The 18,525-nt window shown below is 43.9% G+C and overlaps 1 protein-coding gene across 1 annotated transcript in view; it reads right to left on the bottom strand.

Moving 5' to 3' along the window:
- The window catches only part of ZCCHC24 (zinc finger CCHC-type containing 24), a 376,575-nt gene that overhangs the window by 254,525 nt on the left and 103,525 nt on the right, over window positions 1–18,525 (bottom strand). The window lies entirely within an intron of this gene.

Here is an 18,525-nt window from a genome sequence, read left to right on the forward strand (position 1 = left end):
TAGTTGGCCCCAATACACTAACCATGCATGTGATTCCTAAAGCTGGATATGACCTTTGAAGCCAGGAAAACAGTGTCCTGCGAGAGTTTGAGCGCTGACTCCATGTTTTCAATCCATTTTTATTAATGGTGTAAGTGTGTCCTCCCTTTAACACAAATATTCCCCAAACGCGGTTTGCAAAGAATGATTTCATTCCAGGTTGGAGTCTGATCTAATTGTAGATGATAATAAAATTCCATGAAGTCACTATTTAGTGTCCCTGGGAATAAATAATGAACATAAAGATGAGCTACATTTTTCCACGACTGAAAACCCTGATGAACCCGCCCTGTGTTTGGCAAATAAAGCAGATTAGGGCGAGGGGGCTAGAAAATGAAACATGACCAAACAATTGGCAGAACATTGCAAAATGATTTGGTAGTACTGAAATACTACGTGCAGGTTAACAATGTCCTGTAATGTTAGTTGTAAGCAGGTTTTCACATTCATGCTTACAATTGTATCAGTCTTAGGTCTTGTACCATGCATCTTGTACAGTTACCATATTCACTTAAACATTCTCCAAACAAATCAGGAAAGCAATAAGCCTACTTGAACAGGACTGTATTTGTCAAAATTCGCTGCAGGTTACATTGGATCACATCATGGACATTTGGATCTTTAAGTTATAGAGACGTTAGCCACTGATTACAAGGAACTCGGCCCGCCGCAGTGCGTCGGGACGAGGTTCCGACGCTAGCAGTGAAACGGAGGCACAATGGAGGCAGCGGATGCATTTTTCCTGCGCATCCGCTGCCCCAATGTAAGGTGCGGGGAGGTGGAGGCGGAGTTCCGGCCGCGCATGCGCGGTCAGAAAAAGCGGTCCGTCGGCAGCAAAACACGTCGCACGACGGTTGCAACATGTGTCAATGCGTCGCAATGCGTCGCTAATGTTAATCTATGGGGCAAAAACGCATCCTGCAAACAACTTTGCAGGATGCGTTTTTTCCTCTAAACGACGCATTGCAACGTATTGCAAAAAAACGCCAGTGTGAAAGTAGCCTAAGAAGAAAAAAAAGAGGAGACGTTAGGCTTCACGATGAGATTTTAAAATAACACTCTGCATGTCTATCTTTTGCGATGCATTCATACAGAGGGCTCAGCTAGTTCTGAAATAGTCTAGGACTCCTTAATGCCACTGCATCTATTTAAAGCACATTTTGAGATTCCAATTTCCCATTCACTGCTCTGCACAAACAAGCAGACTAGTGTAGTCTCCTACTATAAGTCCAAGGAATACGTTTTTTTTTTTTAATTAAAGAGAACCTGTCAGCAGGATTGTGCACAGCAACCTACACACAGTGTCAGGTTGGCGCCGTTATACTGATTACAATGATACCTGGGTTGATGAAATCCTTCTTGTGGTTGTTGTTTAATCTTTATTTTCAGTTTTGAATAAGGCTACTTTCACACATCAGGTTTTTTGTTTCAGGCACAATCCGGATAATTTTCTATAAAACAGATTCGTCGCAAATAGTGAAAAACTGTCCTGGATCCGTTTTTTGTTTTTCATCCGGGAATGAGAGAAAGAGGGAGAGAGAGAGAGAGAGAGATTCCAGAATGGAAAATGCAGGATTTCTGTAAAAAAATAGATCCGGACGCCGGTTTCGGCCATTTATAACTGCATTTCATACATTTTTGGCCGGATCAGTTGTTGTGCGGTTTTCGGCCGAACAGAAAAAACGTTGCTCTGGACGATTTCTCCGTCCGCCGGAAAACTAATTTTGGACGGAACCGGCTCTGCTACATACAGGCAATGATCAGATCACCTGTATGTAGCAGAACTACTGCCTTACTATGAGCGGCGACCACCGGGTGGCGAACATAGCAATCTGGCATAAACAACCATAGAGGTCTGCAGGAGATCTCTGGTTGTCATGCTGACCTGCGATCTCATGACGGGGTCACTGATGGGCAGGATTTCTGGGGCGATGGCCAGAAGCGCCCGTTAAATGAGTTCGACAACAGCATTTAACGGGTTAACAGCAGCGGGTGGATCGAGATTCCACCCGTGGGTGTTCTGGGCACATATCAGCTGTTCAAAACAGCTGACATGTGCAAGAAAAGAAGTGGGCTCACCGCCGGAGCCCACATTAAAGGGGGAGACACGACATGTGCAGTACATATATGCCGCATGTCGTGAAGAGGTTAAATAAAATCCTCATTTGCAGGCAGTCGCCGGCGCCTGTAGTGCAGCATGATTGCATCTATACTCTGTATATAAGTATTGTTTTTGATGACATACATAAATGTAAAAATAAACTAGTCTGAATAGCAGGCGGTGCCATTTTGCTAAAGAAAAAAAAATTGCCTCCTCCAAGATGGGGTGGCTGGCGCCATCATAATGGAGATCATTGTTTGTTTTCTCTAGCAAGATGGCGCTGTCAGTGCCAGCTATCGGATCGCTGATAGCTGATACTGAGTAGGCGCGGCGACGCCATTTTCAGACTGATTTTTTTTTAAATTTATGTGTACCATTAAAAACAATAATTAAATACACATTATAGATGCGATCTTGCTGGGGATTTTTTTTTAAATATCTTAATATATACTTACCTTGTAATGTCTTCACATCGTCTTCCGTCCAGATGTGTCCGGATCCCAGAATTCCAAGCGGCAGAAGTTCACCAACGGCCATATTGGCACAGCCTCTTGCGCGGTACCACCAGAGGAACACCGTCACACCACACACACACTGTATACGCCGTACACACCACACACACAATCACGCACTGTATAAGCCGTACGCACCACACACACACACACACACACACACACACTGTATACGCCGAAAGAAGCCTCTTGCGTAGTACCACCAGCGGAACACCGTCACGAACATGCCGCCGCCGGGATCAGCCGAATGGTTCACTGACTGCCGCCATCTTTGTACGGGAAGAGTGCATGCGCAGTTTTATTGTGACCGCCGCTATCTGTCTGCACAAAGATGGAAGCGGTCTGATTTACTGCGCCAGTGAATTGTTCGGCTGATCCCGGCAGCAGATGCGCGACGTGTCTACAGGCAGAGGAAGCCGGTCACATTAAAGGGGTTTTCCCACGAAAGAGAGTTCATTTTAAAAATTGTCTGTGTCCGACCGTGTACGGAGCGTACCACATCTCCTGGGCAGGGGAGGAAGCAAAAGACAATACTGACATTACAGAAGGGGATCACAGTGGATTCATTTTGTCAGGTAAAATACTGTATTTCACTGACTGTTTTTAAATGGATAGAGAGATTCTCAACGCTGCAAAGCCTGCCCCCATTGTGACATTACTGCCCTCCTGATGCGATAGCATCGGGCCTCCATCTAGTATATAATATTTATCATATAAAGTAGTAGGCAGGTCACTGAGGGATCAGTGACCTGTCAGAAGACATACACATGAACATCTAATCGGAGCACCGCATCAAGACCCCCACAGGCCGCCCCTAAGCATGAACATATCATTAACTGAAAACAGAAAATAAAGTTAAACAACAACCACAAGACGGATTTCATCAATCAAGGTATCATTTTAATCAGTATAACGGCATCAACCTGACACTGTCTGTATGCTACTGTGCACAATCCTGCTGACTGGTTCCCTTTAAAGAGGCCTACAAATTGGTCAGAGGTCTTTTATATGTGACTGTCTTCTTAATCTAATGATATAAGATATTAACTTAAAGGGAACTTGACATGTCCCCAAATTGCAGATAACTTCAGGATACAATGTTATAGTGCTGTCTGTTTGTCTAAGGCAGCCATACAGCATTGTTGGGGACATGACACGTTCTAATTATACGGGTGACTTTGAATGATATGGGCAGTTAGACATGTTCATGGTTCTATTATTGGGAAAGCAAAATAGGCACTGAATTAGGTATCCACCACCTTGGTGCCTCCGTCTTTCAGATTTCTCAAATGCTTTCTAGGCATTCCTAGCAGTCAGAGTGTTCCGAGCACTGATACCCCACCTGGCTACATTGTTAACAGGAAAAAAACATGTAGAGAATTCATGTTTTTAACTTGTTTAATATACAAAATACCAGAGCCTTCATCAACATCAGACATTAGGTGTGGGATATGACAACAATTAGCTATAAGCCGCCTAATGTATTTACGGAACACATTTTATTTAAATGTTTCTAGTGGCGCTCTCTAAACACAGTTTTTGCCCATGATGCTCAACCAGTCCTAATCCCGCCAAGAATGAATAATTCCTACAGATTTTGTATAGTGTCATGAAGCGGGTGTCAGGTCATAGAGGATGGTAATGTAGGGTGACTCAGTGTTTTCCACCGGTTACACAGGGATAAACATTCGGAGTCACGATAAAAGGACTGTTAGGGAAACACTAAACATATGTTCTATGATTTATTCCAGTGTTTAATTTGAATGTACGTTGTATAATTAGATACATTTTTGGGGGGATTTATAAACATGCTCTCACTTCACATCCAAAATGACTAAATATTCAAGATTTGTAACAGTTGTAGCTAAAAACAAATGTTATTTCCACCTTTCAAATAGGGAATTATTACTATTGTTTTTTAATTAAGTGACTCTGCAGTTTTGATTAATGGAAAATGAAAGAAGACTAAATTGGCATTGTAAAACGCGCATAAATTAATATATAGATATCATATACAAATTGCCTCTTCTGAGAAAAAGAGGACTTAAACTCTATAGTGCCACCTGTTGGAAGTAGCGATCCTACAAGTCACAATCAACTCTTTAACGAGTCATACATTTTTACTGTTCTAGTCTGCTTTTTCAGATGCAGTAGCATACAGTCCTAAACTGTAGCCTACTTTTTAAAATCCCGGACAAAGGATGATACATTTCTATAGATGGAGAAACACTGAAGGATGTTGGTATAGTTAGAGAGAACCTGTCACGTTATTTGTAGTATCTAAAGTGTCCACAAATTTTTTTCTATAAAATCGCCACAGTAATCCTTAGCAAAAAGCAATTTATAAAGTTATATCATACCTGTTCATTTAATCATAGGGATGTGTTATGATCAGGTGACCTTGGAGCAGCATGAAAACTTTCACTGGAGTAGGTGGTAACTATACTGACCGCAAACCCTGATCTTAACACCGCAACTAGAAGTAGCCGTGGGGTGTGCCTAACAAAACCTAGAAACCTCGACCCAGCCGGAGGACTAAATACCCCTATAGATGGAAATAGGAATTCTACCTTGCCTCAGAGCAGAACCCCAAAGGATAGGCAGCCCCCCACAAATATTGACTGTGAGGAGTAGAGGAAAAGACACACGCAAGCAGGAAACAGGATTTAGTAAATGAGGCACACACTAGCTAAATAGGAAAGGATAGGACAGGATACTAAGTGGTCAGTATTAAAAATCCTTCCAAAAATATCCACAGCAGAAAATACAAAAACTCCACCATCTAACTAAAGATGTGGAGCGTATATCTGCAACTCCAGAGAATCCAACAAGACTGAGAAAACACTGACAGTCTAAGCTGGACAAGAGAAAAACAAATGAATAGCACAGAATATAAGCACACTGCATGTGTGCCACAGAAAAAGAAACAGACACTTATCTTTGCTGAATTGGCAGCTAAGCAGGAGAAGCCAGAAAGTGATCCAACACTTCACAAGAAACATTGACAACTGGCAAGGACTAATGAATCCTGCACACCTAAATATCCCAGTCAGAACTGCAATCAGCAGATACACCTGGCCAGGACTGCGACTCAGAGACAACTGCATTCCCACCTACAACCACTGGAGGGAACCCAAAAGCAGAATTCACAACAGGGATGTGCTTCATTGTATTCAGTCAGGGATGTCACAATTAGAATTATGTTCCTGGGATTGCGCCAATGTCACTTGAAATCCTGCACTTGCATGAGGTGTATTGGGGAGCAGCGCATGCGCATTGTCGATCAGAGAGCCACGCATGCGCTGTGACAAGTGGCTCCCCGAGCATGCACTGAAGCTGTGAGTAGTTCCCAGCCTCACTGGCTCCGGCGCATGCGCACACAATCTGTGAAGCTGGGAAATACTTACAGTTTCAGTGCACACGCGGAGGGAGCAGCTCATTATGAAGCAAGCACGGGTCCCCAATATACACTGCGCAATCGCTGCAACCCAATACACACTGCGCAAGCGCAGGATTTCAAGGTACATCTGTGCAAATCCTGGAACATAATTCAAATTGTGAGGGCGGCAACAACCCTGACGTAACGCAATGAAGCACATCCCTATGACTAAACGAGCAGGTAAGATATAACTATATAAAGTGCTTTTTGCTAAGGATTACTGCAGCAATTTTACGGAAAAAGACTGTGGACACTGTAGATGCTACAAATGAGGTGACAGGTTCCCTCTAATTATACCAACATCCTCCAGTATTTCTCCATCTAAAGAAATGTATCATCCTTTGTCCGGGATTTGAAAAAGTAGGCTACAGTTTAGGAATGCGTACTACTGCATCTAAAAAACAGACAAGAACAGTACAAATCTATATACCGTATATAACTGCTTAAGGGGTACTTCCGTTTGTCTGTAATGGAAATCCTGGGTCGCTGATTGGTCGCGGCTTGCCGGCCGCGACGAATCAGCAAGATTGGGGCGGGATTTAAACACCGCTTCACTTTTTACTATTGATGCTGCCTATGCAGCATCAATAGTAAAAACATGGAATGTTAAAAATAATACAAAAAAAACCACATTCCATTCTCACCTTACGAAGTCAGCGCCAGCGTTTCCCGATTCTCGCGCTCCGGTCTTAAAAATGCATTGCGGCAATGAGCCGAGATCACGTGGCGGTCTCGTGACTAGATGGTGGCCCGATTCTAACGCATCCGGTATTCTAAAATGCACAGCCACGTAGTATATAACACAGCCCACGTAGTATATAGCACAGCCACGTAGTATATAAAACAGCCCACAAAGTATATAGCACAGCCACGTAGCATATTGCACAGCCACATAGTATATACCACAGCCAAGCAGTATATAACACAGCTCATCTATATATATTATTGTCTAAGGGTTTTTCCGTCTGTCTGTCTGTCTGTCCTGGAAATCCCACGTCCCTGATTGGTCGAGGCCGCCAGGCCTCGACCAATCAGCAACAGGCACAGTATCGACGTAGAAATCCCGCGTCTCTGATTGGTCGAGGCCGCCAGGCCTCAACCAATCAGCGACGGGCACAGCGACAATGATGTCAAAGGATGTAGACATCCCGCGTCTCTGATTGGTCGAGGCCACCAGGCCTCGACCAATCAGCAACGGGCACAGTATCGACGTAGATGTCATAATGGTTGCCATGGCGACGATGATGTCATAAAGGTTGCCTCGATCAATCAGCGAGTCTGCCGCGAATTCTGGAATCATCATTGTCCATATACTACGGGGACATGCATATTCTAGAATACCCGATGCGTTAGAATCGGGCCACAATCTAGTCTATATATATAATTGTCTAAGGGTTTTTCCATCTGTCTGTCTGTCTGTCCTGGAAATCCCGCGTCTCTGATTGGTCGAGGCCGCCAGGCCTCGACCAATCAGCGACGGGCACAGTGACGATGATGTCATAAAGGACATAGACATCCCGCGTCTGATTGGTCGAGGCCGCCAGGCCTCGACCACTCAGCGATGGGCACAGTATCGACGTAGATGTCATAATGGTTGCCATGGCGACGATGATGTCATAAAGGTTGCCTCGACCAATCAGCGACGGGCACAGTCTGCCGCGAATTCTGGAATCATCATTTTCCATATACTACGGGGACATGCATATTCTAGAATACCCGATGCGTTAGAATCGGGCCACAATCTAGTGTAGTATATAAGAGCCCACGCAGTATATAACACAGCTCACACAGTATATAACACAGCCCACGCAGTATATAACACAGCCCACGCAGTACATAACACAGCCCATGCAGTATACAACACAGCCCATGCAGTATACAACACAGCCCATGCAGTATACAATACAGCCCATGCAGTATACAACACAGCCCATGCAGTATACAACACAGCCCATGCAGTATACAACACAGCCCACGCAGTATATAACACAGCCCACGCAGTATATAACACAGCCACATAGTATATAGCACAGCCCACGCAGTCTATAACACAGCAACGTAGTATATTGCACAGGCACGTAGTATATAGCATAGCCTATGTAGTATACAACACAGCCCACGTAGTATATAACACAGCCCACGCAGTATATAACACAGCCCACGCCGTATATAACAGCAACATAGTAGATAGCACAGTCCACACAGTATATAACACAGCCCACCCGTGATCATGTAGTGGTCTCGCGAGACCACCACGTGATCTCGGCTCATTGCCGCAATGCATTCTTGGGACCGGTGCGTGAGGAGCGGGAAAGGCTGGCGTCGACTTCGGAAGGTGAGAATGTAATGAGTTTTTTTTAATTATTTTTAACATTCTATGTTTTTACTATTGATGCTGCAACAGTAAAAAGTGAAGCGGTGTTTAAATCCCACCCCAATCTCGCTGATTGGCCGTGCAAAGCAGTCATCAAAGCAAAAGGTGGCTACTTTGAAGAAACTAGAATATAACACATAATTTCAGTTGTTTCACACTTTTTTGTTAAGTATATAATTCCACATGTGGTAATTCATAGTTTTGATGCCTTCATTGTGAATGTACAATTTTCATAGTCATGAAAATACAGAAAAATCTTTAAATGAGAAAGTTTATCCAAACTTTTAGTCTGTACTGTATATAGATGTGGCCAAATGGGGGAAACAAAATTGCATAAATGTAAAGTTAACCCCTTCCCGACCTTTGACACAGCGTATGCGTCATGAAAACCCGTGCCAATCCGACCTGTGACACAGCATATGCGTCATGGCCAGATTGGGCTCCTGCAGGCCGGGTGAAAGGGTTTACTCCAATTTCACCCGGCCTTCAGGGACAGGGGGAGTGGTAGTTTAGCCCAGGGGGGGTGGCTTCACCCCCCCCCCCCGTGGCTACGATCGCTCTGATTGGCAGTTTCACTTTCAACAGCCAATCAGAGCTATTTGTAATATTTCACCTAAAAAACTGGTGAAATATTACAATCCAGCCATGGCCGATGTTGCAATATCATCGGCCATGGCTGGAAACACTTATGTGCCCCCACCCCACCGATCGCCCCCCCAGCCCTCCGATCTGTGGTCCGCTCCCCTCCGTTCTGTGCTCCGCTCCCCCGTCCTCCTGTCCGCTCCCCCCGTGCTCCAATCCCACCCCCCGTGCTCCAATCCACTCCCCCTGCACACCGATCCACCCCCCCGCACACCGATCCACCCGCCCGCACACCGTTCCACCCCCCCGCACACCGATCCACCCGCCCGCACACCGATCCACCCGCCCGCACACCGATCCACCCCCCCCATGCTCCGATCCACCCCACCCCCGTGCTCCGACGCCCCCCCCCCCCGTGCCCTGATCTCCCCCCCCCTTATACTTACCGAGCCTCCCGGGGTCCGTCCGTCTTCTTTCCTGGGCGCCGCCATGTTCCAAAATGGCGGGCGCATGCGCAGTGCGCCCGCCGAATCTGCCGGCCGGCAGATTCGTTCCAATGTGAATTTTGATCACTGTGATAAAACCTATCGCAGTGATCAAAATAAAAAAAAACAGTAAATGACCCCCCCCTTTGTCCCCCATAGGTAGGGACAATAATAAAATAAAGAATTTTTTTTTTCCCACTAAGGTTGGAGTTAGGGGTAGGGTTAGGGGTAGGGTTTCGGTATGTGCACACGTATTCTGGTACTTTGCGGATTTTTCCGCAGCGGATTTGATAAATCCACAATGCTAAACCGCTGCGGATTTATGGCGGATTTACCGCGGTTTTTCTGCACATTTCACTGCGGTTTTACAACTGCGATTTTCTATTGGAGTAGTTGTAAAACCGCTGTGGACTCCGCAGAAAGAAATGACATGCTGCGGAATGTAAACCCCTGCGTTTCCGTGCAGTTTTACCGCAGCATGTGTACAGCGATTTTTGTTTCCCATAGGTTTACATTAAAATTTAAACTCATTGGAAACTGCTGCGGATCCGCAGCATTTTCCGCAGCGTGTGCACATACCTTTAGAATTAGGCTATGTGCACATGGTGCGGATTTGGCTGCGGATCCGCAGCGGATTGGCCGCTGCGGATTCGCAGCAGTGTTCCATCAGGTTTACAGTACCATGTAAACATATGGAAAACCAAATCCGCTGTGCCCATGGTGCGGAAAATACAGCGCGGAAACGCTGCGTTGTATTTTCCGCAGCATGTCAATTCTTTGTGCGGATTCCGCAGCGTTTTACACCTGATCCTCAATAGGAATCCGCAGGTGAAATCCGCACAAAAAACACTGGAAATCTGCGCTAAATCCGCAGGTAAAACGTAGTGCCTTTTACCCGTGGATTTTTAAAAAATAGTGCGGAAAAATCTCACACGAATCTGCAACGTGGGCACATAGCCTTAGGGTTAGGGTTGGGTTGGAATTAGGGTTGTGGTTAGGGTTAGGGGTGTGTTGGGGTTAGGGTTGTGGTTAGGGTTATGGCTACAGTTGGGATAAGGGTTAGGGGTGTGTTGGCGTTAGAATTGAGGGGTTTCCACTGTTTAGGCACATCAGGGGGTCTCCAAACGCAACATGGCGCCACCATTGATTCCAGCCAATCTTTTATTCAAGAAGTCAAATGGTGCTCCCTCCCTTCCTAGCCCCGACGTGTGCCCAAACAGTGGTTTACCCCCACATATGGGGTACCAGCATAGTCAGGACAAACTGTGCAACAATTACTGGGGTCCAATTTCTCCTGTTACCCTTGGGAAAATAAAAAATTCCGGGCTAAAAATTATTTTTGAGGAAAGAAAACGTATTTATTATTTTCACGGCTCTGCGTTATAAACTTCTGTGAAGCACTTGGGGGTTGAAAGTGCTCACCACATATCTAGATAAGTTCCTTTCGGGGTCTAGTTTCCAAAATGGGGTCACTTGTGGGGGGTTTCTACTGTTTAGCCACATCAGGGGCTCTGCAAACACAACGTGACGCCCATAGAGCATTCCATCAAAGTCTGCATTTCAAAACTTCACTACTTCACTTCCGAGCCCCGGCATGTGCCCAAACAGTAGTTTACCCCCACATATGGGGTATCACCGTACTCAGGAGAAACTGGACAACAAATATTGGGGTCAAATTTCTCCTGTTACCCTTGGGAAAATAAAAATTTGCGGGCTAAAAAATCATTTTTGAGAAAAGAAAATTTTTTTTTTATTTTCATGGCTCTGCGTTATAAACTTCTGTGAAGCACTTGAGGGTTCAAAGTGCTCACCACACATCTAGATTAGTTCCTTTGGGGTCTAGTTTCCAAAATGGGGTCATTTGTGGGGGATCTCCAATGTTTAGGCACACAGGGGCTCTCCAAACGCGACATGGTGTCCGCTAATGATTGGAGCTAATTTTCCATTTAAAAAGCCAAATGGCGTGCCTTCCCTTCCGAGCCCTGCCGTGCGCCCAAACAGTGGTTTACCCCCACACATGGGGTATCTGCGTACTCAAGACAAACTGGACAACAACATTTATGGTCCAATTTCTCCGATTACTGTTGGCAAAATAGGAAATTCCAGGCTAAAAAATCATTTTTGAGGAAAGAAAAATTATTTTTTATTTTCATGGCTCTGCGTTATAAACTTCTGTGATGCACCTGGGGGTTTAAAGTGCTCAGTAAGTTCCTTGGGGGGTCTAGTTTCCAAAATGGGGTCACTTGTGGGGGAGCTCCAATGCATAGGCACACAGGGGCTCTCCAAAAGCGACATGGTGTCCGCTAACAATTGGAGCTAATTTTCCATTCAAAAAGTCAAAAGGCGCGCCTTCCCTTCCGAGCCCAGCCGTGTGCCCAAACAGTGGTTTACCCCCACATATGAGGTATCGGCGTACTCGGGAGAAATTGCCCAACAAATTTTAGGATCCATTTTATCCTATTGCCCATGTGAAAATGAAAAAATTGAGGCTAAAAGAATTTTTTTGTGAAAAAAAAAGTACTTTTTCATTTTTACGGATCAATTTGTGAAGCACCTGAGGGTTTAAAGTGCTCACTAGGCATCTAGATAAGTTCCTTGGGGTGTCTGGTTTCCAAAATGGGGTCACTTGTGGGGGAGCTCCAATTTTTAGGCACACGGGGGCTCTCCAAATGTGACATGGTGTCCGCTAAAGAGTGCAGCCAATTTTTCATTCAAAAAGTCAAATGGCGCTCCTTCCCTTCCAAGCCTGCCGTGCGCCCAAACAGTGGTTTACCCCCACATATGAAGTACCAGCGCACTCAGGACAAATTGGACAACAACTTTCGTGGTTCAGTTTCTCCTTTTACCATTGGGAAAATAAAAAAATTGTTGCTGAAAGATCATTTGTGTGACTAAAAAGTTAAATGTTCATTTTTTCCTTCCATGTTGCTTCTGCTGCTGTGAAGCACCTGAAGGGTTAATAAACTTCTTGAATGTGGTTTTGAGTACCTTGAGGGGTGCAGTTTTTAGAATGGTGTCACTTTTGGGTATTTTCAGCCATATAGACCCCTCAAACTGACTTCAAATGTGAGGTGGTCCCTAAAAAAATGGTTTTGTAAATTTCGTTGTAAAAATGAGAAATCGCTGGTCAAATTTTAACCCTTATAACTTCCTAGCAAAAAAAAAATTTTGTTTCCAAAATTGTGCTGATGTAAAGTATACAAGTGGGAAATAAATTCAAAATGTGAAAATTGCGAAATTTTCGCCAAATTTCCGTTTTTATCACAAATAAACACAGAATTTATTGACCTAAATTTACCACTAACATGAAGCCCAATATGTCACGAAAAAAACAATCTCAGAACCGCTAGGATCCATTGAAGCATTCCTGAGTTATTACCTCATAAAGGGACACTGGTCAGAATTGCAAAAAACGGCAAGGTCTTTAAGGTCAAAATAGGCTGGGTCATGAAGGGGTTAAAATTCATGCTGTTTTATACATAAACTAAAGTAAACCAAAACAGTGCACGTTGTTATAACCACAACTAAAGCTGTAAAACAATAATCCATACGATGAATTCCATTAAAAAAAAAAAAATAAACATGGCAAAAATGTTTTAAAAAATTATCAAAAACTGTATAGAAAAAAAAATGGTATAATTAAAAATGTCACTTTGTCCTGCAAAGAATGCAGCCCCCCAAATTGAATTTTTTTTCTTTGTGCGGACCATATACCTAACTGAATTTGAGACCTCTGACTTAGAGCAAGAATTTCAATGTGTGACATATAATCAGTGTTGTCATTACATGTCACACATTAAAAAAACTTGGTTTCACCTCCTGCATGAGTCAATATGTGGGGAGAAGGGCAGGGGAGCTGAGTTTAGCTGTGTCAAATTACAAATCCTTCAATTACGGAGTGTCATATCACACTTATGTGTGCTGTGCTCAAGCAACTCGTAATCTCTCAGCGGGGAGATCATGGCTGTCATTATATCTCATATATATGAGCAACTTACCTGTTTTGGACCATTCTTGTCTGACATTATACATCACATACACTGAGAAACCTGCTCTAAGCTACAGTGGGTGTGTGAACTTCCTGTCTTTGAGTGTTGCTGCTTAATATGATTGGTTGGCATCACACAGAGGGAAGCAGTACACGCCCCATAAAAGCTGTCTCATAACACCCACTTACACTTAAAAACTTAACTCATTAGTTGCCAAATACTTTGTTAATATCTTCACTACAGAGAGGCAGAATAAAAAAAAATCTAAATGTTTCATTCTGCTGTACAGCCAGTATTACATTGTGTGTCCAGTTCAACATGAACAATTTGGTAAAAAGTCCTCTTTAAATTAAATGATGGCATCTTCTACGTTCTGAACATGATTAATGGACGTCCCAGACCTGGATGGAGGCTCATTGCAATTGGAGACAAGAAATGGATGACTTGGATTTCCCAGTGGTTGGGGCGTTGCACTCTTATTGCCAAGAACCACAAATTTATAAGTACAGTAAATATTGCTAGAATGCTATTCACTTACTCAATATTTATGTAATATTTGCAGTGTGCTGCTATATTTTCTGTGTTCGTTTGCATTAGCATTAGCTGCATGTATCTGTGCTTCAAGTTGTGCTGTTCGGACACGCTATCTGGTTTCCTTTAATTGTATATACGGGGGTATAACTGCATTCATACTGTCTGTCCAAGGCTGGTTTTATTTGCAATGTAATATTCTTTATCTGGATTGTACCTGCCAGGGCCGGACTAGCCATTTGGCAATTCTGGCAAATGCCAGAAGGGCCTGTCTGGTTGTGGGCTGCCTTGCTGCTGCATTGTTAACAAAATCTGTGTTATCAGGACACCCATACTGTTAACCCCTTTCTGCCATTGGACGTAATATTCCGTCCATGTGGGGTGGGCCTTAATTCCCAAGGACGGAATATTACGTCCAGCGCGATCGGCCGCGCTCACGGGGGGAGCGCCGCCGATCGCGGCCGGGTGTCAGCTGCTTATCGCAGCTGACATCCGGCACTATGTGCCAGGAGCGGTCACGGACCGCCCCCGGCACATTAACCCCCGGCACACCGCGATCAAACATGATCGCGATGTGCCGGCGGTGCAGGGAAGCATCGCGCAGGGAGGGGGCTCCCTGCGGGCTTCCCTGAGACCCCCGCAGCAACGCGATGTGATCGCGTTGCTCCGGGGGTCTCCTACCTCCCTCCCTGCAGTAAGTCCCGGATCCAAAATGGCCGCGGATCCGGGTCCTGCAGGGAGGGAGGTGGCTTACCAAGTGCCTGCTCAGAGCAGGCACTTGGTAACGCTGCACTGCTCTCAGACAGATCGGTGATCTGTCAGAGTGCTGTGCAAACTGGCAGATCACCGATCTGTATTGTCCCCCCCTGGGACAAAGTAAAAAAGTTTTTAAAAAAATTTCCAAGTGTGTTAAAAAAAAAAAAAAATCCTACATAATGAAAAAAAAAAAATTATTATTCCCATAAATACGTTTCTTTATCTAAATAAAAAAAACAATAAAAGTACACATATTTAGTATCGCCGCGTCCGTAACGACCCGACCTATAAAACTGGCCCACTAGTTAACCCCTTCAGTAAACACCGTAAGAAAAAAAAAAAAAAAACGCGGCAAAAAACAACGCTTTATTATCATACCGCCAAACAAAAAGTGGAATAACACGCGATCAAAAAGACGGATATAAATAACCATAGTACCGCTGAAAGCGTCATCTTGTCCCGCAAAAAACGAGCCACCATACAGCGACAACAGCAAAAAAAAAAAAAAAAGTTATAGTCCTCAGAATAAAGCGATGCAAAAATAATTATTTTTTTCTATAAAATAGTTTTTATCGTATAAAAGCGCCAAAACATAAAAAAATGATATAAATGAGGTGTCGCTGTAATCGTACTGAACCGAAGATTAAAACTGCTTTATCAATTTTACCAAACGCGGAACGGTATAAACGCCTCCCCCAAAAGAAATTCATGAATAGCTGGTTTTTGGTCATTCTGCCTCACAAAAATCGGAATAAAAAGCGATCAAAAAATGTCACGTGCCCGAAAATGTTACCAATAAAAACGACAACTCGTCCCGCAAAAAACAAGACCTCACATGACTCTGTGGACTCAAATATGGAAAAATTATAGCTCTCAAAATGTGGTAACGCAAAAAATATTTTTTGCAATAAAAAGCGTCTTTCAGTGTGTGACAGCTGCCAATCATAAAAATCCGCTAAAAAAACCCGCTATAAAAGTAAATGAAAAAAATGTATTTATTTCCATTTTCCCATTAGGGTTAGGGCTAGGGTTAGGGTTAGGGCTAGGGTTAGGGCTAGGGCTAGGGTTAGGGCTAGGGTTAGGGCTAGGGTTAGGGCTAGGGTTAGGGCTAGGGTTAGGGTTAGGGCTAGGGTTAGGGCTAGGATTAGGGCTAGGGTTAGGGCTAGGGTTAGGGCTAGGGTTAGGGCTAGGGTTAGGGTTAGGGCTAGGGTTAGGGCTAGGGTTGGGACTAGGGTTAGGGTTAGGGCTAGGGTTAGAGTTGGGGCTAGGGTTAGGGCTAGGGTAAGGGCTAGGGTTAGGGTTAAGGCTACAGTTAGGGTTGGGGCTAAAGTTAGGGTTAGGGTTTGGATTACATTTGCGATTGGGATTAGGATTAGGGGTGTGTCTGGGTTAGAGGTGTGGTTAGGGTTACCGTTGGGATTAGGGTTAGGGGTGTGTTTGGATTAGGGTTTCAGTTATAATTGGGGGGTTTCCACTGTTTAGGCACATCAGGGGGATCTCCAAACGCGACATGGCGACCGATCTCAATTCCATCCAATTCTGCATTGAAAAAGTAAAACAGTGCTCCTTCCCTTCCGAGCTCCCCCGTGTGTCCAAACAGGAGTTTACCCCAACATATGGGGTATCAGCGTACTCAGGACAAATTGGACAACAACTTTTGGGGTCCAATTTCTCCTGTTACCCTTGGGAAAATACAAAACTGGGGGCTAAAAAATAATTTTTGTGGGAAAAAAAGAGATTTTATATTTTCACGGCTCTGCGTTATAAACTGTAGTGAAACACTTGGGGGCTCAAAGTTCTCACAACACATCTAGATAAGTTCGTGGGGAGGTCTAGTTTCCAATATGGGGTCACTTGTGGGGGTTTCTACGGTTTAGGTATATTAGGGGCTCTGCAAACGCAATGTGACGCCTGCAGACCATTCCATTTAAGTCTGCATTCCAAATGGCGCTCCTTCCCTTCCGAGCCCTCCCATGCGCCCAAACGCTGGTTCCCCCCCCACATATGGGGTATCAACGCACTCAGGACAAATTGGAAAACAACTTTTGGGGTCCAATTTCTCCTTTTACCCTCGAGAAAATACAAAACTGGGGGCTAAAAAATAATTTTGAGGGGAAATTTTTTATTTTATTTTCACGGCTCTGCGTTATAAACTGTAGTGAAATACTTGGGGGCTCAAAGTTCTCACAACACATCTAAATAAGTTCCTTGGGGGGGTCTAGTTTCCAATATAAGGTCACTTGTGGGGGGTTTCTACTGTTTAGGTACATTAGGGGCTCTGCAAACACAATGTGACACCTGCAGACCATTCCATCTAAGTCTGTATTCCAAATGGCGCTCCTTCCCTTCCGAGCCCTCCCATGCGCCCAAACGCTGGTTCTCCCCCACATATAGGGTATCAGCGCACTCAGGACAAATTGCACAACAACTTTTGGGGTCCAATTTCTCCTGTTACCCTCAGGAAAATACAAAACTGGGGGCTAAAAAATTATTTTTGTGGGAAAAAAATTTTGTTTTATTTTTACGGCTCTGCATTATAAACTTCTGTGAAGCTCTTATTGGGTCAAAGTGCTCACCACACATCTAGATAAGTTCCTTAGGGGGTCTACTTTTCAAAATGGTGTCACTTGTGGGGGGTTTCAATGTTTAGGTACATCAGTGGCTCTCCAAACGCAACATGGCGTCCAATCTCAATTCCTGTCAATTTTGCATTGAAAGGTCAAACGGCGCTCCTTCCCTTCCGAGCTCTCCCATGCGCCCAAACAATGGTTTACCCCCACATATGGGGTATCAGAGTACTCAGGACAAATTGTGCCACAACTTTTGTGGTCCAATTTCTTCTCTTACCATTGGGAAAATAAAAAATTGGGGGCGAAAAGATAATTCTTGTGAAAAAAAAAATGATTTTTTATTTTTACGGTTCTGCATTATAAACTTCTGTGAAGCACTTGGTGGGTCAAAGTGCTCACCACACCTCTAGATAAGTTCCTTAGGGGGTCTACTTTCCAAAATGATGTCACTTGTGGGGGGTTTCAATGTTTAGGCACATCAGTGGCTCTCCAAACGCAACATTGCGTCCCATCTCAATTCCAGTCAATTTTGCATTGAAAAGTCAAATGGCGCTCCTTCCCTTCCGAGCTCTGCCATGCGCCCAAACTGTGGTTAACCCCCACATATGGGGTATCAGCGTACTCAGGACAAATTGTACAACAACTTTTGGGGTCCATTTTCTCCTGTTACCCTTGGTAAAATAAAACAAATTGGAGCTGAAGTAAATTTTTTGTGAAAAAAAGTTAAATGTTAATTTTTATTTAAACATTCCAAAAATTCCTGTGAAGCACCTGAAGGGTTAATAAACTTCTTGAATGTGGTTTTGAGAACCTTGAGGGGTGCAGTTTTTAGAATGGTGTCACACTTGGGTATTTTCTATCATATAGACCCCTCAAAATGACTTCAAATGAGATGTGGTCCCTAAAATAAAATGGTGTTGTAAAAATGAGAAATTGCTGGTCAACTTTTAACCCTTATAACTCCCTAACAAAAAAAAATTTTGGTTCCAAAATTGTGCTGATGTAAAGTAGACATGTGGGAAATGTTACTTATTAAGTATTTTTTGTGACATATCTCTGTGATTTAATTGCATAAAAATTCAAAGTTGGAAAATTGCGAAATTTTCAAAATTTTCGCCAAATTTCCGTTTTTTTCACAAATAAACGC

Source organism: Ranitomeya imitator, chromosome 2 (assembly GCF_032444005.1).
Source record: "Ranitomeya imitator isolate aRanImi1 chromosome 2, aRanImi1.pri, whole genome shotgun sequence".
NCBI classification, from domain to species: Eukaryota; Metazoa; Chordata; class Amphibia; order Anura; family Dendrobatidae; genus Ranitomeya; species Ranitomeya imitator.